The following is a 25,626-nucleotide window of genomic DNA, read 5'->3' as shown; positions in this document are numbered from 1 at the left end:
ATGGCAGAAATGTTTTACTTGTAATATCTACATAACTGTTTTCTAGATATCCGATTATGGATTAGTTTTCCATTGACTTGAGTAATTTTTATGTGCTGTGTAATAAGATATTTTTTAAAGAAACAGAATTTAATATAGTTCAAGCGAGATAACCTCTATATAGTTTTGCAAACAAATGGAGATTGCGGACTTGATTAGTTGTTTTTTTATTTGGATAAGTCCTGGAAATAAAATTTTCATTAGTTATAATATTTTTTGTCTCCTGGTAGAAACTAAGGTAAGCAATATAATAATATTAATTACTCTGATTGAAATTATAAATAGCACATTTTTAATGGGATGCAAGAATATTTATTCACGAGAATTCACCTGTGTTTATTAACAACTCATTTGCTTATTGTAGGCAGATTTCGTTACGTGACATATGTTTTAATAACTTTATGAATCTAATTAAATATTAAACTTAAATTTTATTACTAATGTTTTAGAAATATTATCTCCTTGAGTTTTATCCGTTTTACTTTTATTTTAAATTCACACCTAAATACTAAATCTTGGAAATATGGCTATGAATCTTCTTTGTAATTATGATTTTGTACACTTTGAGTATTTTCTTTTCTTTCTATTTACAGTTCTCTTTTCCAAATCTTTTTCTTACATATTAAAGCTGTTCCCTCTGTTTAAAGAACATGCACTTGTCTCTGAGAAGTTGTTTAGCTGGGTTCCGCTATTCAATGAAATATCATAAAAATGAATAAAAAATTAAATACATCTTATAGTTCAGGAATGATAACAAGGGATCGTAGTTCGGAGGAAAAACTCAGGGTGCCGATTGGCCAGTAAAAAGTTTAGCCATGCTGACGGCGGTTGATACCCAGAAACCAATGTCCATTGGTAATTTGTGCACGGAAAAAAATATTCAAATATTTAATAAATAAAATTAATAATAACAAAAATACGTCCCCCTAAATGGGGCGATGTAAAAAACAAAGGGCCGGTAACTCCGTCAACGCTAAGGTAAGCGTAACAATTAAATACCGCAGAATCGCCAATAAAAATAAATAAATATACAATAGATCGTACATTTAAAAGCGATAATATTGTGTTTAAAATTTGATGAGTTATTGTGTCCTGGTGGAAAAACTAACAAACAAAACATCAGGGTACCCATTGATCAGTTACCAGTTACTTCCGTGTTAAAAGTTTAGCCATGCTGACGACAGGTGATACCTAGAAACATGTGTTCATGGATAACTTTTGTGTACTGAAAAATATTTAAGAAATATTTGAATAAAGAATATTTTAAAAATTAATATATAAATATATATTTTTCCAGTTTTATTTAATGCCATAACCAGCGAATATATATATATATATATATATATATATATATATATATAATTATTTTTTACTATAATAATTATTACATACCTACAGACACTAGTGTTTAATCCTTTCGGGAATCTTCAGTGCAGGTTGTAACGATTAACACCAGTCGAAAATTCGAACCTCGGAACAGGAGACATCTCTGGCTCGATTAGTGAAGACCTTATCAATTCGGCTATCATTAACCCCGTGAAATAACGTTGAATAAAAACATTATAATTTTAAATGTTCATTTACGTCATATATATATATATATATATATATATATATATATATATATTCGGCTATCATTAACCGCGTGAAATAACGTTTAATTTAAACATTTTAATTTCACGCGGTTAATGATAGCCGAATTGATAATTAATTAAAACGAATTAAAATGAATATAATACAAATTAGCTTAATATTTTGTAGATAAATGCAAATCCACGACCCATATATAATATATTTTTTTGTTTTATTTTAAATGGGAAGGGGTTTTTAATATGAATATCAATACACGCATAAAAAAAATAATGGGAGTTTAGCAGCCGATAGCGTAGTGGTTAGGAGCCTTGGCTGTCGTACATCGTACAGACGGTCGGGTTTCAATCCTTGCTTGAGGTAGTTGTCTGTCTAGCCGCACTGATGAGCTGTGAAACAGCGAAACAGTACTGTATGTGGATGACTATAATGAAATCATTTTGAGTTGAGAATATTGAGAAGTGATACACGAATTACCATTAGCGTATATGCGAGTCTCTTTGTGTAAACAAATCGGGCTTAGGTAGTTTGGACGATATCAAAACATCGTTAAACTCGTGAGTCACACAGCAACCGTCGATAGCGTAGTGGTTAGGATCATTGACTGTCGTGTAGATGGTCGGGTTTCAATTGTGGTAGTTGCCTGTCTAGCCGCACTGATGAGCTGCTAAACAGTACTGTATGTGGATGACTATATATATATATATATATATATATATATATATATATATATATATATATATGTATAGGGGTATGTTGGTGTTTATATATCTGTGGGAGTCCAGGTGTTCTTGAATCTGTTTATTTCTTCACAGCGTTTCTCATTGTCTTTAATCCAGTCTTCCTTTTATACTTGGTTTTATTTTATTTTCGAGTAATCTCGCGCAAATTTTTCTTACATCGTAATTTGACCTGCAGGTGAACGTTATGATGTTCTTTCTCTTTTGGCATTTCTTGCTCGTGCCCTTTCATCCAGCATCAGTGGAGGGGGTGGCTGGTTTTCAAAACAAGTCCCTCTGGTCTATTCACCTTGTTTTTCTTTCACGTTCATGCATGTGTATACAGCACTCACCCCTGAAATACTGGTACGAAACGGTGTTTATTGAAAAGACGTCGCTGATGAACTTACGCGTAGAGCAATGAGTAGTTTATCACAAACGAATTTTCCCGGACAGACGAGAAAGCTTTGTAGACTTTACAGAAAGATTGATATTAGACAGCAGATTCACCCCAAAAATAATGGCCCTTAAGATTCGAGGATTATAGTGCAATGAAAATAGGATCTTCTTAATAATTTCAAAACTCTTGAATTAATCTAACCTAAGTCTTTGACTCGTGTCTACATGGTTGTCAAAACAGTTCGTGGAAAGAGCCTATTCCAAATAATTTCAATAAAGTTTAAGTGAATCACGCCTACTTTTGGGACCTATATGCATGCTGCTTTTAGGCCTATACGCAGGCTGATCTAGGGGATAATCACGTTGACACACTGGTTCCCGTCAGATCACCGAAGTTAAGCAACGATGAGCTTGGCCAGTACTAGATGAGTGACCAGTTGGGAGTTCCATGTGCTGTATGTTCTCTCCGTTTATCTCGGCATTGTTTCCCGTTGTCCTGGACTTCTCGTCACTGGACTAAATCAGTGCCGATTCAGGATAGGTGTGGTTGGCGATTGCGCAACACTTGCCACACAATTACACGTGCAGCTGCCCCTACAGGTATATTCTTTGTCTTTCGAGACTGAACGGAGGCATCGAAATGTAAGAGAATCTGCAAACAATTGTATTTTTAAAATGTTTTTAAAAAATCTTCAATGCACAGAACCCACAATTTTGCCCAATATGCAAGCTTTTTTCAAAATAGTCCGAAGAGAAAAAAACATCTTCAAAGTAATTTCGAAAATCGTGAGTGATTCCAATCAACATTTTGTGTCTATATGCAGGTTATTGTCAAATATTCAAAGGAAAATAGCACCATTTTAATAATGTTTTTTTTTAATTGAACAAACCGACTCCAGCTTTTGGGTGTAATCGGAGCAAAACAGTATCTTTAAATACGTTTATAATCCCTGAAGAAAATTTAACCCACACCTTGGGTCCCAACAAACGCTACTGTATCATAAATAGTACCCCCCCCCCAAATGGACTTCAATCAAATGTGGCATATAGAGTGGTGCTTGAGTTTATTAGATTTTGAGAAGGAATCATAAATGGGTGAAATAGAAGCAGAAAAAAAAATAATACTAGAATGTAGTAATGCAGCTTACCTTCACAATACTATGTATGGACAATCCACAACAACGCTAATCACTGATGGAAATGAGCTGGCGTAGGATTCCAAAATGCTGCATCAATATATTTATATTTGCTGGCACTAGTCACATTCAAGACACGTAATGAGACGAATAAACTGATTATGGTAAAATGCATATATATATATATATATATATATATATATATATATATGAGAGAGAGAGAAAGAGGGGAGAGTAAGAGATAGAGAGAGTAAGAGAGATAGAGAGATATTATGAGAAAGAGATAGATTGATAGGCAGACAGAGAGAGAGAGAGAGAGAGAAAGGCAGAGAGAGATAAAGAGAGAGAGGAGGTTGTATCCGTAAAAAATGGCATTTTCTTTTGTAGAAAAGCTCAATGCATAATAGAGCAAAAGTAATATTCTAAAGAAAAGAAAACAACAAAAATACCTTAATCTTATGAATCTATAGCAACCTAATAGGGCATTTTCAAATGAGCAAGTTCATAGTTTTGTTACTTGATTGAGAGTGTATATATAATAGAAAACCGTAAATAAGCTTAAATATGATAGATTAAATTATGCAGATTTCGTATTTTTTTATATAGAGACAATTATCTTATTGACTATTTTACTGTCCCCGCCGCCGCGCGTTGCCTCATCGCAAAATATGCTTTAATATAATTTCATTTACGCTGATTTCGTATTCTTTATTAGAGAGCTAATTCTCCGTTGAATCTTATAGTGCACTCAATATACAGTAGTAATTTCAAAAGTTAAACAAAAAACACATCTTGTGTCCCATCAGCTGGAATCGAAACCGTAAGATTTAATGCTCTAGCCTTATTCGTTATCGTCTTATCTAAGTCTATACTGATATAAATACCTAGAAAAAAAAGTTGTTTAAGATATGAATGTAGATTTACAAATACGTAGAAGTAAAACGTTTAGTCGACCTTCCCCTTTTCATTTTCAATTTTTTAAATTCTGCTCACTAATCGGCTAATTTTACCGGCGGAAACGAAATCGACTTTGTTCAACAAATTCAAATTACCTATATATCGAGTTTCAAATGTCTAGACAATACGTATACAAATTAATTTCACAGAAATCTTTCTGCACACAAAGTAATTATATATATATATATATATATATATATGTATATATATATATAGATATAGATATCAGGACTGTGGCGTTGCCTGATTGTACAATACGCTTAAATATGATATTTTGATTCATGCAGATTTCGTATTTATTATTATAGGGGCTATTTATTATTATATTATGCATATCAGTTATTCTGAAAATAATATATATATATATATAGTGCCGGCAAAAAGAAAGTCCGCATTTGTAATTTAGCTTAAATTTAATGCAAATGTTTAAACAATCAATACTTCATTTGATTGACTTTTTATTCCTCTATAATTTTTCCCTGTTTATATTTTACTTTTAATTGAAATATGCTAGTGTTCACGTCAATTTAAAAAAATAACTTCAAATTGAGGAGGTAAAAAGAAAGTCCGAAGCAACAAATTCGCTTAAAACCAGCTTAAATTATCACCCCTAAATCGGTGTAATATATCTACCAACAGGCAACAAAAGTATTTCTTATCGTAATTGTTGTTGTTTCAGGTTATGCAACGTAACATTTAGTCCATATGCCACGACTTTCTCTTAGTGATCGTGAGGAGCTCATTAACCTCCACCTTTCTGCTTTAACCAATCGAGACATCGGCCGCAGATTGAAATGTGATAAGAAAACTGTACTAGAGACTGTGCAAAAGCAACAAAACACCAGCAGAGTTCGTGATGCCCTTAAATCTTGTCGTACTAGAGTTACTTCTAACAGGGAACACAATGTTATCAAGATCTGCAGCCTAAGATACAGATTTGAAACGGCTCCCTTAATACAACAACAGTGCAATCTTGTAAAAAGTGCGCTCTTTCTACTGTCAAGAACAGATTAAACGAATTTAATTTGCGAGCATATGTTGCAAGACACAAGCCAATGATTTCTGTAAAGAATAGAAAGCGCTGTCTGGACTTCGTCAATAATTATCATGACTCTTCATATTGGTCAAAAGTGTTTTTTAGCGACAACAGCAAGCCCAATAGGCTAGGCAGTGATGGTAGGCAATACGTCCGTTGATGGAAAGAAGAAGAATTTAATACTAAGTGCTCAATTTCAACACTGCGAGGTGCTGAAGATTCAGTTTTGGTGTGGGGCATTATTAGTATCAATTGTCCAGGGCCAATAGTTCGCTTGCAAGGTCGAATTAATTCGACCAAGTACATTAATATGTTGACTGAGCATTTTCTACCCTACTTTGGTCAGAATTTGGATGATAATCCCATCTCCATGCAGGATAATACTTCCATTCACACAGCTGGCAATTTCAAGAGGTTCCTGGAAAAGCATGATAATCCGTGTTTGGATTTGCCTACACAATCTCCATACCTCAATCCTATCGAAAACGTATGGAATTACATCAAGCAATAGCTACGCACTGATAAAATTTCAAATTTAGAAGAACTTTGGACAAAAATTAAAGAAAAGTGGAATGCCTTTTCTCCGGAGTATTGTTGCAGTCTAATCCAAGGAATTCCCAAAAGATTGTAGGCTGTCAAATTGTCGAAGGACTATGGCAATAGATATTAACTAGTTCATTGTGTTCCTGTGGTATTTTTGTTGCATTTATATCCTAAATTTACATTTAAATAACAATTTTCCATTGCGAGGACTTCCTTTTTGCCTCCTCAATTTGAAGTTGTTTTTTTTTTTTTTTTAAATTGGCGTGAAAAACGCCCTGAAAAAGTCACTTTTTAAAAAAAAATTCCCTATTTTTTAAATTATATATACATTTTATTTTGTACTTTAACCTTACAATTGAATAAAAACCATATCATAAAACTTTAATTAAACTTGGGAATACGATTTAAAAAATAGCGCGGATCGGTAAGTGCACTAGCAACATGTGTTTATCTTAATTTTATATTTTAAAAGCCTACCTAAAATAAATTTGTCTAATTCTTAATTTCTTATGTTATTGAAAAAAAAAAGCATTCCGGAATCTTGATAAAATATTCCATTAAGGCCCGTCTCACGTTCGCCAAATACTTTTTTGGGTGGCCGTTGAGTTCCATAGCGACCAGCAGATTTAAAATAGCACGGATCGGTAAGTGCATTAGCACCATTTGTTATTTTATTTTTTTATATTTAAAAGCTTTCCTGGCGAAGCCTACCTAAAATAAATTTGTCTAATTCTTAATTTCTTATGTTATTGGAAAAAAGAAGGTAAATATGAAGAATTACTCCACCCTCGAAAATTCCTTTAAAATTACCACTCTCATAGGTTTTCGGGGTCGCTGAAAACGGAAATAACGTTTATAATTAAGGCAAACGAGTAGTTTCCAAGATATGAAGAAATGTTAGTTTAAAAAGTGAAGGATCACTTTTCCATAATAATTTAACGTAAAATGATCACCCACTTTGTGGCCACGATTTTTTCGGGGGGGAGGGGGCTTTCTTTCTACCCTTGGAAAATCCTTTAAAATTACCCGTTTAAATTGGTTGGAGGGGCGGCCGCCAACCCCCCCCCCCACACACACACAGAAAATGCCCATCTTTCAGGTGGCCAGAAAGTGGGTGCTCATTCTAAGTTAAATTTACATTGAAAAGTGATCACCAACTTTTCGAAAAAGTAATTTCTTCATATCATGAAAACTTTCTTTTTGCGACGGAAACGATTTGCAAATTCGTTTTTAGCACACTGAAATCTACAATAAAATATTTCGTTATATACGAACATGAGACGGGCCTTAAAGTAAAATAATACCGAATTTTTGGGCAGATTTGCCGTTTAGTTGTATAATATCCTCAAACCAAGTAATCAATAAAAGGGACACTTAAAAGTCGTCACCTGTATCGAGAAAAAGTTTAAAACCACTGATTATATGTCAGCCTACGTCACAGTAAAATATATTGAGTGAGTTCCTCGCAGTATTTTGTATAGTTTTCAGTTTAAACTCATTTTCCCAAAATTTCCCCAAACTTAACGTGTTCGATACAGTCTGCCGCCATTTGTATTTTTCAAATATACCGATAAACGCTGCATGTTTTTTAACCGATTAAACATTATACATTACATAAAAACACTACAATCTTATCCCGTTAGGTAGAACATTAACTTTTCTTGCCTTTGATAACATTTATTTGTTTTATATTTATTTTTTGACAACGTCTTTGTGTCTGTGTTTAGTAATACAAACCCTTTTCATTTAATGTAACGTTTAGTCGGCTCGAAAACAGTGTTTATCAGTGTATTTGAAAGATACAAATGGCGGCGGACACTGTTGATTACGTTAAGTTTGTGAAAGTGAGTTAAAACTAAAAAAAACTATACAAAATACTGTCAAAAACCCACCGATTATATCAGCCTATGTCATGCTAACATAGATTCGGTGGGTTTTGTACACTGTATTGTATAGTTTTTAATTTTCAACTTACCTTCCCAAACTTATCGTATTCAACAGAGTCTGCAACCATTTCTGTTTTTCCAGCCGATTAAACATTTTACATTACATAAAAACACTAAACAGTTATCCAGTTAGGTAGAAACGCAACTTACCTTACCTTTGCTTTCATTTATTTGTTTTTGGACAACTTTTTCGAATCTGTGTATAGCAACCCCCCATCACTCAAATATTTATTACTAACTCACATTTTTGTATACAGAAAAAACAAACATTTAGCGTTTCAACAGTTTTGCTGCGTTCAGCTTTATCCACTGATTGTTGGTCGAGCCCAGGCCATGATTGACGGTAATCCCGAGGATCAGGATCCAATTCTGCAAGGGTACCATTTTTTTCATTTTCGCCTCTATTTTTTTACTTTTTGAAGTGGATTACTGTACTAAGAATATAAGAAACATGCATTTTCTCTTTTTATTAGAATTTTCCATTACACCAAATTCAGCCACAGCAACGCGTGGCAGGGTACAGCTAGTATATATATATATATATATATATATATATATATATATATATATATATATATGTATATATACACATATATACATATATATATACATAAATACACACACACACATATATATATATCCGTGTATATGCATATATATTATTGATATTCTCCCATTTCGATACTGATATTAATTCGTGAATACAAGCTATTCTAGCGAATTATGGTTTGAAAGCGCCTTATTCGCTATTACCAAATGCTTAAAAACGGATGTTCTGTTCCAATACGCACATTTTTATCTGCTAAGCAGTTTCTGAAGTGAAAGTACTTATCAACTACAATGCTTAAACTTCTATCCAAATAATTGTACGAGAATACGGTATTATTCTGAATAAAATTGTTTCATAACCTAGTTTATATGATATCCGTCCGTATAACTACGCTAGTTAGTGCTTGAACAGCTGATAGATGGATTGCTAAACTTTTTTTTTCTGATAAAATTCAATAAAAACGATTGTGCCCTGAAAATATTATTTAGATGTGCCTATCAAGGGCCTCTTTTGATATGTTGCTTAGGACTTAAACTTAATATAAAATTACGAACTACCTTCACTCTATTCGTCATTAGATTTTGCATTATTTATGAATAAGGAAAAATACATATTTGTACATGGTGGAACGATAAAAGTGACGCCCTAGAGCAAACACCCTACAGCTGTATTATAACGTTTTGATTGAAAAAAAAAATCAATTCTGTTAACTTGATTATGCAGTACAGCTAAATCTGTTCCATGTAGCCGCCTTCAGCCTTAATCAACGCCTCGATAAGCGTCAGAACTGGGAGCATGCCTTTTCCATGAGCGCCGGTGGGAGTTCGGCGAATACTCGGCAGATGGGGGCCATCAGATGGGGGCTTTGGTGTTGTGAGAAGTCATGTTGGTGATGTTCTTGACGTATGACAACACGAAGAACTTTAAGGAAGAAGGATGGCCAGTGAGAGAAGATTACAAAGTCGTAGCACTCCTTCTGAAGCCAAGCCTGGATCTCTTTGGATGGGGCGGCGCCAAGTACTGCTTCCACACCCAAGGGCTGCCAGCGGCCACCTTATTGCATACGAGGATCATCACACTCTTCAGCACATCCAGATACACTTTGATATTGACTTTCAAACCGACGTCGAAGATGTGAGGCGGAATAATGTGGACCTCACTTGAAACCACACTAAAGACCATAACCGTGACTGGAAACTTGTAGAACGTCCCTGTTATTCGTGGCAATCTACGCCGATGCATTTTGAGAGTGCTGGCAATGGTCCTGTTTACTTAGATCGACAGAAAGCATGAGTTGTACAGCGGCACATCTCTGATCTCTCTTGTGTAACGCTGTATCACTTTCAGACATAATAGAAGACTCCTATCGCTCTTGGGATTTGTACACAACTGGCCAACTAGTAGATGGTATGCAAGAAAAAAAAGGAACACCGGTGTTCATCAAACGGAAATAGAATCATGTCGTCTTTTTTAGAGCGACAATTTTATCGTTTCACCCTGTGGTAGCACAAGTATTATTATTTCACTCGAGCGTTTCTCACACGACAGCCACAAGCAAAAAGTTTCTGATCGGTATGTTTCGTACGGTGTAAGAAAATAGGTCAGTAACCATAGTAACAAGGTGCTTTTATTTTTGACATAAACACTTTCTGTCTTATAAGTGACGCTTAGAGAAATCACTTTATTTGCAAAAATAAATTTAATCATAGAAAATAGTAATGAAATTATCTAAGTTCAATGGTGTCTGTGTGAGTGTTTCTCGCCTCCAGATAAATTACAAAATAAGTTGATTACGCAAGTTCAAGTCACTAAACATAATTTCCGTTTCTCTGTAAACAAGTCTTTATTTATCCCAACATTACATGTAATAATAGAAAGCAAAACAATAGTAACGGACGAAAAAATACATTTATATACTTTTTAAGTATATAGCCCTAATAATATACACCGAAGTGTTACTAATAAAAAGCTCAATGTGAATGTATTTCCAGTTCTGACGAACTTCAATCACTTGTGCCCCCACGACGTGAGCACCCTCGACAAACCCGACAGGCTGCTAAATCCCACCCCCACACTGTAGAGATCCCTATATGTAAAAGATCTTTTTACTCCAATAGTTTCTTCCCCAGAACCGCTAGACTCTGGAATTCCATTCCAGGTCCCTGCTTCCCCAACAGTACTGACGTGCAGAAGTTCAAGTGTAACGTGAACCGACACCTTGCTGCCCAAATCCCAACATAGTACCCCAGTAGTTGTTGCCCCTGATAGTAGCCCCTTACACCAAAGTGGCAATTTGCCTTGTTTGGGGTGAAAATGTAATAATAAAAAAAAATATATATATATATATTGGTAAGTCACATTCTAACATATATATACATATATTTTACAAGGTGGTCACCACTTATCAAGGCCCGGAAGCCACTCAGGGATAAGGGTTATTGCAAGTACAGTACGTTAGTGTGAATATTTAAAGTGTCTACTTAAGGAGGTGGTTCATCAGGAATTTGTTTACGTTGGACTTGAAGACATCCAAGTTGTAGTCAGGAGGGAAGCAGGCAGACGGAACAGAGTTCTACAGGCGTGCATTTCTAAGAAAGAAGCTTTGTTCATGGAATCTACGTTTTGATTTAGGCATAGATAAAGAGTGGGGAAAGATTTTGACAGTGAATTCAGCTAGACGCGTGTTTTTTGTAAAAGATTGGCGAGGGGGGGCAGAGATTGGTGTTTAGACAAGCACTTGCCATGGAAATAACGATAAAACAAATATTCGATAAAACATATATATATATATATATATATATACACTGTGTTTAGTTAGCGATAGTAGCAGCATATAAAAGCAACCATTGTATTAGAATTCACCTAAGTAATAAAAAATTTCCTCACTGCATGTATTAAATCGCCCTTATTTATGACGCGTATTGTTATTTATAATTATATATAGTTAATAATTTTATTAAATATTTAAAAAAATATTGTTTTTAATAATTTATAATTTTTTTTAATTAATTACATATATATATATATACATACAAATATATATACACACGCACACACACACGCACACACATACACACATATATTATGTGGTTCAATCATACTATATTCTGCGTCTATTTCATCTGTTTATCATTTCGAGTTCCAACAGAATTGCGTAAGATGCCAAGTTTGATTGAAATTCTGTTGTTAATGTCGGGATTCAATAGCAGAAAAACACATAAATTTTGACACCAGTTTATATATGTGCCCATTATATGGATTGGATTAAGTCAAGCATTTTGAAGTTATTTAGAGATATTAGTTTACTCAGTATCATGTTTCCTAAGTTCAAAATAAGTATTTTTTAATGGAGGACATAATTAAATGTGAACCTAAACTAATTAGACTGTTTCGGAGAATAAACGCTTTAGAGACAGGTGTTGCGAAGTTTATCAACACACCTGAGCTGGACGCATCTTTAGAATAAATATATGTTGGTTCCGACAGTTTTAGTATTAAACACTTTTAGAAACGCACAGAAATGGGGACCTTTAGCGGGTGGTGGTGGTGATGGTGGTGTTAGCCAACGGAGTCAATGCAATTTTAAAAATAATTTTTTACATGTTGATGTATGTTGCTGGTCTTATGCTATTCTAGGAGGTCTACCAGTCAAGGCTTTACTTTCTCCCTTTTGAAAAAGGTGCGTTTATGACTAATCATTTGAGGTTTCCATATTGGGCAATGCCGATAGGCTACCCAGGTATTTTTACCGGCCAAACCGCTCTTTGTTAAGAGCGCTGGCTCTTCAGTACCACTTCTTGGTCCATGTTTCACATTATCATGGAGGAAGACACCAGAATGTTGGAGCAGAAGAGGGTAAAGACTAAGGTTAGATATAAACGGTATAGAAATGAAGTTTTTTTTTTTTTTTTTAATCGTGAAATTATTTTTTTTTAGTTTTGTCGCTTCAGTTATCGATAAACAAAAGTTGGGAAATATTTTTAGGAATTGACTAGTTAAATATTTAACATTTTGAACTTTTAAAAGTTCCAAACATTCATTACATGTCCATGAACTATGAGCCATGGTTTTCTTCGAATGATCTCGCGGGATACATCGTTTAGTAATGATTTTTGCTACGACGATGTAAGTCGGAGCTAATTGAGTAATTTGTGCAAAGTCATGTGCCGGTGACTGTCGCACTTTATCTTAATGACTTTGACTTTTCCATAACACCAAGTGAAAGTACGTTTGCCACCGAGTAAATGGAAAGGAAATCCTGTGCTGCTTTTCTCTAGTGATGAGGCTTCAAAATTTAATTCGTATGATTAGCTAAGGTTAATAGAAAGAAAACTATTTTATTTGGAGTTTCTGCTAAACATACACAATACAAATTATATAAAACAATTCCATTCCTATAAAACCATTCCATTAGATGTATTCTATTGTCCACAGGCATCATTTCTACACAATGTAACAGAGAAAAAATAAATGGATTCACAAATTAAGCGGGCACACTGATAACAGATGTTTTAGATATTATTCTTTTTTATAAAATATACGAAAGTAACAATCATTAAATATGGAAAATAGTAAAAAGACAAATGTATTTCAATTGAAATTCAATAAAAAGATGTTAAAAGTGACGCATGCATGTTCTCATGTGAGTTTACAATTAACGAGGCATAAAAAATGACTAAGCTCAGCATTTGCCCCCCTCTCAATTTAACCTCAAATGTCCCCAGGCGACGTCAAATCCTGGTGAAAATGAACAAACCGTGCAGTTTTAGGCCTTAATATATGTAAATTTAAGTTCTTTACCATGCAAAAAAATGAAATGACTAAACCATCATTTGTTCCCCCCCCTCACACTTATGTAAATTTGAGTTCAGCACCATGCAAAACTGCTAAGAAGCGAAAAACGCGTAAAAAATAAAACGTATAAGTATGCGCACGTATACAATACCGAATTTGGATGCACAAGCAGAGAAAACAGTAAGAGGAGAGAAAAGTCCCTTCCTAAAGAAAGTTCCAGCTCGAAATGAGAAAGAATGTGAGGCTGGAGGACCCAGCAGATTTCAAGGTATTTCAGCTTACAAATGGCAGGCAAAACATGAGGGAGGAACCCGTCGCTGCAGCAATCAGGAGACGCAGGATTCTTCATGTACCTGTGGACCAAACTTCGACCTCTGACCAGCAGGATGTCGATCCAGTGCGGTGATTCAAGTGGGGAGGTCCGCATCACTTTCCCAGAGACTACCGGCAGCCCGGGGGCAAAGCAGGCAGGGTGATTCCAGGGTTATACTGTTATCGATACAAAAAGCAAGGACATGTGTCATAAAGGTGTCCAGGAAACGAGGCAAGGGGCGAGAGGTCACCACCACTCTCCGTCCACATAAACTAAGGGAGATGCTCTCCGTTATGAAGATAAAAATCGATGGGCTAGATAGAATAGCGCTTGCGGATTCTGGCTGCTCATCATCGGTTGTGAGTGGGTCGTTATATCAACCCAAAGTATGGAAGAATACCACAATTCTGCCGGCAGGACGGAAGGGTCTCTTAAGCCATGGTGTTGGCAGCATAACATAAACATTAGCCAACAGGAATCCTCTAAAGACTGACGTACTGGTGGTGGACATTGGGGTTTGACTTCCTTCTATTGATGGATGTCATAAAGAAATTTGGCGACGTGCATATTGATAAGGGAGGCAAGGCACATTTTGTTGGGACAGCTTTTGCTTTGGGTATGACTATTCAGAAGGAACAACCCGACTTTCGCGCGGAATTCAACCAACGCACTAACACCTGGATCGTGTCATGGAAGTGGTCTGGTGATCAGACACCACAAAAATTATACAATCGAGTGCCAGAGTATAACATCCCTGTGAAAGCCCGCGGAGATTATGATGCTGAACTACAGGCCTTGATTAATAATGGATGGTTAGTTCTGTACCCAGAGAAGGAATTGAGGCCCCCAAACGGCCTGATCCCACTAATTCAGCAGAACCAACACAAGGTGAGACTATCGGGAGTTGAATAAACATGTAGACCCATTGACGGCCCGTTCAGACATATGCACCGAAAATTTGAGAGAATGGCGGCGGGCGGGATCAAATGTATTGGTGTTGGACCTTCACAAAGCATACCTTCAAGTAAGTGGGCACAAATCACTGTGGCCATACCAAACAGTAATGATCAAAGGACAGAAATATTGCCAGACCCGCATGGGGTTCTGACTCAATGTGGCACCATCCATCATGCAAACCATTGTTGATGCTAGCCTGACGAAAGACAAGCATATACACCAGACAAAATCCGTTTATTATTGACGATTTAGATGTATACGAAAGTGTTGTACCTGCAGCACACGTAAAGGAGCATCTTCGGACTTCTCAGAAAAAAACCAGAGAAACTGCAGGATGGTGGGAGAGTGCTTGGTTTGAGGTCTAGGTAGAGGATAATGCGCTGTGTTGGCGAAGAGAGAACAAGACCCCAGGCATACTTCATGTCGTCACGCGGTGAAATATATTTTCACTTTGTGGCAAATTGGTTGGACACCTTCCTATAGGTGGTTGGCTTCGTGCAGCTGTAGAATTTATTAAAAGGAGAGCATCTGACGTCACTACAGGGTGGGACGATAAAGTAAATGATGCCCCTCACAACACCATGATCAAGGAGGTTTTCACCAGACTACCAAACGGAAGGTTAATGGTGTATCAAATGTAAAGCTCTTGACGGCTGGGTCGATGCAAATCTCTCGCTACAGGTATGTCATTGATATCTAATGGGACTGTGATAGAGGATGCATGCTGGTTACGTCCAGAAAAAGGACTCCCCAACATATCCAGCTAGCAGAACCCGATGCAATCATTAAAGCAATGAACTTGGTAATCCTCTGATAGATACAATAATGAAGCTGGCGAGGAAATAGGCACTTTCGATGGATGTAGTCATGGTCACTTCTAGCCAAAACAAGACGGACCAATTGACGAGAGTGCCTAAGTGGTTGCTTGATGCGATTCAGATAAACACTGAACCTGTGAAACCTGTCTGCACTGCATCTGTGAACTCGGTCAGGTTGGACCAGATCAAAATAGTTCACTAACAAAGCGGCCATCCTGGTGTGACGCGGACACACTACTTTGTCAAGCGAATTAACCCTGGGGTTTCCAAGGCCGCTGTGAGGACCGTCATCAAAGAATGCGAAGAGTGTCAGTCGATCGATCCGTCACCCATGCACTGGTCAAAGGGGCCTTAAAATGTTGAACAAACTTGGCATAAGATAGCGATGGATATCGCTCATTACGATTGGCCTATTTTCTTACACTGATTGCCTGCGGCCCGGCTCGGTTGCCGTCTGGCGACGCATCGCTCGTAAGGATGCAAAATGTATAATCAATTTAATAAAGACCCTTTTCTATGAACGAGGTCCAACGTCGGAGATTCTAACAGATAATGAAACTGCCTTTCGGAGTAGCTTGTTTAAAGCCTTCATGAACGAATGGAGAATTAGACTTCGATTTCGTTGTGCATATGTTCCCTCCGGTAACGGCATCATCGAGCGATGTCATAGAAGTGTCAAAAGGATTGCAGCCAGGAAATAGTGCACCATACCGGAGGCAGTATGTTGGTACAACTTAACGCCGAAAGATGACTTGTCCTCTGCTAAAGCATCTGCCAATATGGTCCATCGGTACTGCATACAACTTAAAGGAATTGACGGAATAACGGCACTGATAGACAATCAACAGCAAACTGTCTACAAAATGAGTGACCGAGTGTGGGTAAAAGCCCCACACGGACGATGTACTACAAAATATGGAGTGGGGCGTGTGACTGGGAATACCAGCATGCAAAATATATCAGTCGATGCAATGCCACGCCTGGTGAGAGACCTGTGACTTATAGTAAGTCTGGGCCCACCAATGGCCTGCTCAGACACGCCTTCGGACAGGAGCACTGAGAGATTCGTGACCATCAATGAGACGCTGGGTGAACGGAGACCCAGTGTGAGTGAAGATGACGACTTAATCGATGACATTCCAGATGAATGCACCGTAAGTGTTAGAACTATTTCTGACGAAGACACAATGATTGTTCTACCACGAAGAGTGTTTCATGTGTGATCATAGGATCAGAGGAGAGTGTAGTAGTAATTCTTCTAATGAACTCACCTCCAAAAGACAGAAAGTATGTTCTGTTTGCTGTCAACATACAGGGGCTGGGAGAGGAAAAAGAAAAAGAAGAAGAAGAAGAACAACAAGCGGTAGACGATGTTGGTTTTATGGGAAAGAGGGTGAGACTAACCGCGAGAATTCCCGAGATTTGAGAGGAATAAAAGACCGAACTCGGATGGATAGGCGACTGTGCTTTTGCTCAAGCAGAGACAACGGTGAGAGGAGAGAAAAATCCCTTTCTAAAGAAAGTTACGTCTCGAAGTGAGAAAGAAAGTGAGACTAAAGAAACCAGCAGATTTCACTTTCGGACCTGTAAATATGACAGTCTGAGATATATATTATACATACAGTTCATTTGTACATTTATTTGGATGGTATTTTAAGCTGCCTGATATACATTATCTGGTGAAAGATTTGCATTTACCTGATGCGTTCACGAGGTTGTTGATTTCGTGTGATAAAATGCTGAGACATGGTATTTATTGACTCCTTACGAGCGCAGAACAAGATGCAAAATGCAAAATCGGTTTTAAATGAAGGGGAAGATCTAGCCCCCCTAAAAGAGAAACCCAGGATGAGAAATGCTCTGATACAGTATTCTTATATACTCTTAACACATATTCAAAACAACAGAAATACATCCATTTAAATATGAAAATTGTTTACTGCAATATATATACTAGCGGGACCTGTGGAAATTCCACAGGGGACTGATTCATATGTAATATATTGATGATGACATTCTGTAGATATTCAGCGTAAATGGTATTCTAGCCATTTTATTAAAACTACAAAAGTATTTATCCAAGCTAACAAGGGCTCCCGGTGTAGCCAGGCCGTAAAATATGCTTAAATCGTGTATTTTAATTCTTGTAGATTTCGTATATATTATTATAGAGTAAACGTTCTACCGATTTTTATATATTATAAAATTTCAATTTCAAAAATAAAAATATATATCTCTATGACTTGGGTTCATTAGCTTGAATCGAAACCGAAACAAAGACTTATGAAAGAATTCTTTATAAACTTATTTTTATAAATAGAATATTGGAGTGCTATTAGCTGTAATTGGAACCGAAACTACAATTGATGAGGAAATCTTGGTAAAATTATTTATAAAAACAAAATAAATTACTTAAGTGCTATAACCGAAACCGAAACCAAAATTATGAAGAATTCTTAGTAAAATTATTTATAAAAAATTAAATGATTTACATGCTATCAACTATAATCAAAACTGAAACCAAAACCTATGAAGGATTCTTGGTAAAATTATTTATTGCAAGAAATAGAAATACATAACAATTAAATGACCCGGATGTACACGTGACACAGAAAATAACTCACATCGTATTAATATATAGATTCTTATTTTTGATAATCGGAATATGATATAAATACGTGGAGAGTTTTTTGTGACTTTATTGCAAGTTTGCAAGAAGCAGCAAAAATGTATTTTACGGCATTATATATGCTTTCAGCTATAATTATATTGTATGAAAGAAATTATTTTCTTTTGAGGAAATTTCTTTATTTTTCTTGAGATCTATTACAGTTTAATCATTCTTATAGATTTTATCCAGTCCACGTCAGGACACGGGGCCTACTAGTTATAATAAAAATGTATATAACAATTAGTATATTTTAAAAGATCAAATAAGAGTATGCTGATATCAGGATTATTTTCGAGGTCTCATAATACACTGATTATGAGACCCCGAAAACTCATTTATAAATGAGTAATTTGTGTCGATGTAACTAGTGAACGTTCATCTTGGTTAGTATGGCGTTATACAAAATGCACATATTCTTTATGCCATTGGATCACTTGCTAATAAGAAAAGGCAGCCAAGAAGTAGTTAGAATGTTCGATGAAAAAAAAACACCCGTAATAAGCTTCCAGATGTTAGGAAAATATCGCCATTCTCACATTGCATAGAAAAGGCATAAACTACCGCCATTCTCACATTGCATAGAAACGGCATAAAATATTTGATGTAATAAAGCGATTTGTCAAAGCCTGTCCTAACAGTGACGCAGGAAAAACAGGAATATTTGATGAACAGTGGCAACATAAGACATCATAGGAATCCGCATTTTGTTGCGAGAATGCATTTAAAAGACACAATAGATTTGATTTCTTTCTATTGTTCTGCTAACATATTAAAGTTATTAAAAACGTTTTAACTAATGATATTCCAGTAAAGAAAACATTAGTGAACCGAATATTTTATATTTTCGGATGTATTTCAATTTAATTTTCTTTATTTTATGAAGGATTTTTTTCTACTTTATGTGTTGATTCATCAAAATGTTTAAAACAAATTTACATTTACTAGCACTTGATGTAAGATCGTTCAGTATATATAATGAAACTGCCATAGACCTAATATAAAAGTCTGTTTTAAATAAGATCAATATCAGAATACGCGTAAATAATAAGAGTAATATTCAAACCAGACAGTGGTATTTACTTTAGAAAAAAAGATATAATATTTTAATTTAAAATATAGTTATTTTTCAACCTAAAACATTGAAAGAAAACGTAAACGATTTCTAAGTTAGTGTCTTACGACAATGCATATATAAGTTTATATGGAGTCACAAAGAAGATTATCTGAATAATTTATCTATTAAGGTCTAACTGTTTTTATCTTGCTCTGATCTCCAGAAATTCTGTCGTTACTGTAATAATGCCACTAGATATTTTTATAGACAATTTATCAAAAAAAGAGGGATAATTAGAAGATTGTGTGTTCCGTTTGATATCTAATCTGTTTTTCTTTTCGTCCCTTCTTATTTCTTTCGCTGCGTTTCTTTTTATATCTGTTCTTTTTCTTTGAATAGATTCATTATTAATATTATTCTGGTCGCCATTATTTAGAGCAATAAATATTTGCTTTTACAGAGAGTTAGTAAGCCATTGAGATCATTTAACCCCTACGTTTCCACTTTCTTTAATCGAGATACAAATAAATAGACCTCAAATAGCAAAAATATTTTAGTCATAACTGATGCTTTGAGGATTTCGAATAACCCTGTATTTAATCGCTATATGGCAGCTAGTCAACACTCAGATATTTATTTCTTTGGATTCAGGGATCCAATGGATGTAACTAAAACTGATTCAATATAAATTCCAATGAAATATCATATGACCTGTGTAACATTACGTGGTGTTACATTCTTACTTTAGTAATTCATAAACAAATAAAAAAAATCTGGAAATAAAAAAATAAAATTCCGGGTCGGCATTTTTCTCTTTTTTTAACAAAAACATTTATTACCGGTACTTTCGGCATAACTGAAAAGGTCCCTCGTTGCCACATCTTCATTTTACCCGGTTGGCGCTTCTCATTTCTCCCTCGCATAGCGGTCACAGCCAGCACATTATCATCTCTGACTTTACACGTCTATTCTCTTCAGCGTCCATTTTACTCCTGCTCAAAGCACGCGGATTATTTTGGCTCTCTTTTTGGCTTATTCTTCTTGCGCACACTTCTTAATTTACATACCCGCTTTTGCTGGCTCTGATAATATCTTCACAAGCCAGTCATCATTCACTGCTGCTGATACTTTCCAACACGCTCATATACACAATATTACATCGCTAAATTTGATCTTCTTCACCACATTGTTTCTTGCTCAAGAAACGAGCAAAAACGTTGATGACACATATATGAAATATATTAACAGTTTTGAAGACAAAAATATAAGAGAAAACGACCCAAATAAATAATAAAACAGAAGATCTGACGTTCGTTTAAATGACACAAAAGAGCCTGTTTAAATACACAATGCATATATATACACACTTGTGAGCAAAAAAAAAAATATGAAAAATGGGCTAAACCAACTTTATACATTTTATTGAATTAATAGCTATACAGAACAAAGAACAATTGAACAAGGAAACTTAAACGAGACTAATATCAGAACAAAACATTTACTTTAATAAATGTTTAGGATGGAATCGCATTTCCTTTTGATTTCTTTAAAAGATCAATACTTTTAGATATGCTCTCACCCAAAGTGGAACACTGTGAAGAGGAGATGCTATTTCATTCGCTTTGCACAGCTTCCCACAATTTGTCATTGTTCGAAAAAGTTCTTCCGACCAATGTACGAGTTATTATGGACCAACTATCCTCGATTGTGTTTAAATCAGGACTTTGACCTGGCCAAAATATCACATCAATTGAATTGTCAGAAAACCATTTTTTGTGACTTTAGCAGTATGTCAGGGGCATTATCATGTTGAAAAATAATGTTCTGTGATATTCCCAGCTTTTGGATACTTAGTAACAGTCATATTTCTAATATTCGAATGTATTTCTTTGCATTGATTGACTTCTCACATCTAATAAGTTCCCCAACTCCTGCTGCAGTAAAATTCCCATACCATTATCCCTCCATTCCTGTGTTTAACTGTCGTTTTTATGCAACTTGGCGAAAATATTTCTCCAGTTATTCGAATGCACCGTTCGGGAGCATCGGGAGCATCACTAACAAGACAAATCTTGATTAATCTATCCAGAAAACAATTCTGGACCAGTCTCTATCTTTGTTGCCATAACACGAGAAAACAATCTCTTTGTATCATTGATGTTCTTCTAAGATAAAAATGGCTTCTTTGCACACCTTTTAGAGGAAAATCTTTTTCTTTCATTCGTCTATATATTGCATACCAAGAAAGAGAATTTCCAGCCCCTGTTTTGTATTCTTTGCTATGATCAACATAAGTTTTCTTTCGATCCTTCAAAAAAGTTAATTTAAGCATGTGGTCGTCCTTCAAAGTGAATGCTCTAGAGCGACCAGATCCAGATTTCCCTTTGATCAAGCGTTTAACTTCAAACCTTTGACCAATTCACTTCATTGTAGAAAGAGATGTTTTCACATTTTCTTGATAAAATATCAAAAATCTGCTTGTAAGTCATTTTGGACTGCCTTAATACTGTATTTCGTTTTTTATATCCTCGCCAAGACGCGGTCTCATCATTTTTAGGATTAATTTGTCCACTTATGCGATTATTATTATATTATATGCTGTAATAATAATGACCTGCAAAATAGAAATTTTTAATTAAAATTAACAAAAATTAATGGAAAAATATTGAAAAATCGATTTCTTTCTTCTTTCACTTTGGCCCACTTTTTGCTCATGCGTGTGTATACGTATTACATATATATATATATATATATATATATATATATATATATATATATATATATATATATATATATATATATATATATTTACACAGTGATCACCACTTATCAAGGCCCGGAAGCCACTCATGGATAAGGGTTATTGCAAGTACATTACGTTAGTGTGGATATTTGATGAAGTGTTTACTTAAGGGGGCGGTTCATTAGGAATTTGTTAACATTGGACTTGAACACATCCAAGTTGTAGTCCGGTGGGAAGCAGGCACACGGAAAAGAGTATATATATATATGTTTTACATATATATACGTATTATAAATATATACATATTATAAATATATATAATTATAAACGTATATATATATATATATATACATTCATATAGACTTTTTACTTGTTTTACATAAGCATTTTTATGTTGCTTCACATTCATGAGTATGTTTCAGTAATCCAGTTACCGGTAACTAGAAATCTCTTCAGACGATATTGCTTATATGAAGGTCGAGTCCGTAATATATTAGCAATATCGCTTGAAGATGTCTCTAATTATTTGTAACTGGCTGATCAAAACATGCTCATCATTGGGCAGCAACATAGAAATGCTTATGCAAAACAAATAAAACGTACAAATTGCTCCACTTGGATATTGAATATCCTGGTAGTAATCTTGTTAAAATTCTTTGGTTACTTCACCTCTAGAAAATATTAACATTGATTAAGAATTATATATATTTCTCTGAGAGGTCGCATGGAAATATATATTCATCTATATATATATATTTAAGGATATGTACTACAACAGTACAATGTAAAAGCTCGATGAATGTTAAAATTAAAAACAGGGAATATATAAGTAACTGAGGATAAGAATATAATTTCAAAGATCTTTCGTAGGTTGCAGCTCATAACAACCATATTAGTGACTAATATACCATTCATAGGCAGTCTTTCATAGTTTACTCATATATATTATATATACATATACATGTGTATCTATATCTATCTATCTCTCTCTATATATATGTATATATGTGTTTGTATATATACATGTGTATATATACTTATCTACTTTCACAATGATGAAGATCGGAGGATCGGTCGAAATTATGTGCTTTTGAAGGAAACATTCTTGTTTTTTCAAAAGACATTTTTTATTCCTACACGTCAACACATAGGAAATAAATGCAGAAAAGATATTAACATTTATATATTTTTCGTATTTATTTTTTATTCATATATATATATATATATTATATATATATTATTATTATTTATTATTATTATATTGTATTATTTAGATTATTCTTATTAGCAGAAATGTAAATTAAATAAAGAAAACAGAATATATTTCGTCTCTATCGAGCATACTAAAGAGCAAAAGTTACGTCTTCTTTTTTACGTATAATTTAAATTTAACGCGCTAGTATATATATGTGTATATATATATATATATATATATATATATATATATATATTGGAAATGGTAATTAATAAAAACTGAAGAAAGTGCTTAATACTGTTGTAGAGCAAATATGCGTTTTATTTTTTATTACCGTATCTTTCTTTTAAGTTACATTATTTTTTTAGCTACTCGGCCGTTTTTTTTGGCCGTCTGTAGCTTCCTCAGACTTTTACAGAAATGTTCGCTATTTGGGGATGAAAGAGTGAAACAGTGAATGAGGTCAGGGGGGGGCAACTTCCCAGACCCTCCCCCACAAGTTCCTTAAACCCCAAAACTAATACATTACCGACATACCAAGCGCCTCCCACCTTCCTCCCTTGTTCCCTTCCCCTCTTTCTTCCGCCCTCCTCCCCCCCGACCTTGAAAGATACCTTGTGTGTTACTAGAATCGGGTGTGGTAAATTCACACGGGAATGGAATTTAATTTGCTCTCATATATTAGAGGATCGCATTCGCCCGTGTTCGGTATTACTCAGGGGAAGTGCATTGTATTCGATTCAAAAAGATATCTCTTAAATATTCATAACCAACTGTACTAGTATTTAGATATAGTATTAGTATTATTAATATTAGTTATATTATCTGTAGTAATAACATCCGCACTTTTGGTAAAGCATTATAATGGTGATGCTTATATGCATCTTGCTTCAAGTAGTGTTCGAGCCTATTTGATTTATTATTCTTATAATATTATTATGCTTAGTAGTAGAAGTAGTAGTAATAGCAGTAGTAGTAGCAGTAGTAGTAGCAGTAGTAGTTATTAGAAGTACAGCATTCCCACCTTAAAGTATAGCTTTTATTTAAACAAAAGAAAATAATATTCACGCAGGATAGGCTGACTTAACATGGAGTCCGCATGATAAACTTTTTGTGCGCCATCGTAGAAAGAAGCGGTCACCACAGCGTAGATTGTCAGATCGTAAAATAGATTATTATTGAATCCTCCCACCCCCTGCACAGGCAAATCACAGTAGGTCGATTCATTCTAGAACAGACGACGGTTTAATTACATCGACAAAAGCGACGCTGAAGTGTGAAATGAGAAATTGTAACGTTGCACAAAGACACTAGTTGATGTAATACGCATCGCATTAATGTGTATTCGATGCACAAACAATCTATTGATATGTATGCAGCATCCGGAAAAGTAGGATCCTGAAACCAGGAAAACTTATTAAAGGATCTGTACGCGGGAAAATTAACGAGAGTGTTATGCAATTAGGAACAACTGTAATTATCTGTTATTAATCTGTCTGTCGATCTATCTATATATCTTTGTGTATTTATCAAACTAACTATCTATCTATCTCGATCTATCTCTATATCTAACTGGCGAGGTAAACAATAGATGGGATGTGAAGTTATGTTTTGATAAAAGTTGTCAAAATATTATTGAGGTATAAAATGGACAAGTTGCACCGGTAGTTCTAAAAATAGCGGACCGGAAGGACGTGGTTGTCAGGTGACCAGGTTAGCTGGACATAGAGTCAGAGTTGGAATTTTGACGTATGGAAGAACGGACGGGTTAACGGTTGTCCCCCCGCCCCTTGGGAGGGAGATGACGTGTCTTCAAATTGGAGATTAGAATTAATACCAGCCAATTAAACTCACTTTCCATTCTTCTGCGTTCGACACCTGAAAAGTGAATAAAAACCATATAACACTAACCATCGTTTTAGAATGAAATGCATTCGTTCAAGCAGGTTTCCAACCTCCCTCGAAGAACAGATAAAACCCAGGTGGACCACGAGATCAACGAGCAGCTGAGAAAGTGAAAAGGTATGTCGAATACATTAACGACACACACGCGCACACACACACGCACACACACACACACGCATATGAACATTTAGGCGATCATGGAAAGAACTCGGAGGTCACAAATATAACTTGGGTTCAGATAGTTAAGAACCACTAGATAGA

At 35.2% G+C, this 25,626-nt stretch overlaps 1 protein-coding gene across 1 annotated transcript in view; it reads right to left on the bottom strand.

Annotated features, from left to right (window-relative positions):
- Positions 1-25,626, bottom strand: part of LOC145297633 (retinal guanylyl cyclase 1-like) — a 1,014,990-nt gene that overhangs the window by 398,219 nt on the left and 591,145 nt on the right. The gene's annotated exons all lie outside the window — the stretch shown is intronic.

The sequence above is a fragment of the Euprymna scolopes genome, chromosome 18 (genome assembly GCF_053919585.1).
Source record: "Euprymna scolopes isolate OS-2025 chromosome 18, ASM5391958v1, whole genome shotgun sequence".
Classification (NCBI taxonomy): Eukaryota; Metazoa; Mollusca; class Cephalopoda; order Sepiida; family Sepiolidae; genus Euprymna; species Euprymna scolopes.
This window is presented reverse-complemented; position numbering and strand designations above follow the sequence as displayed.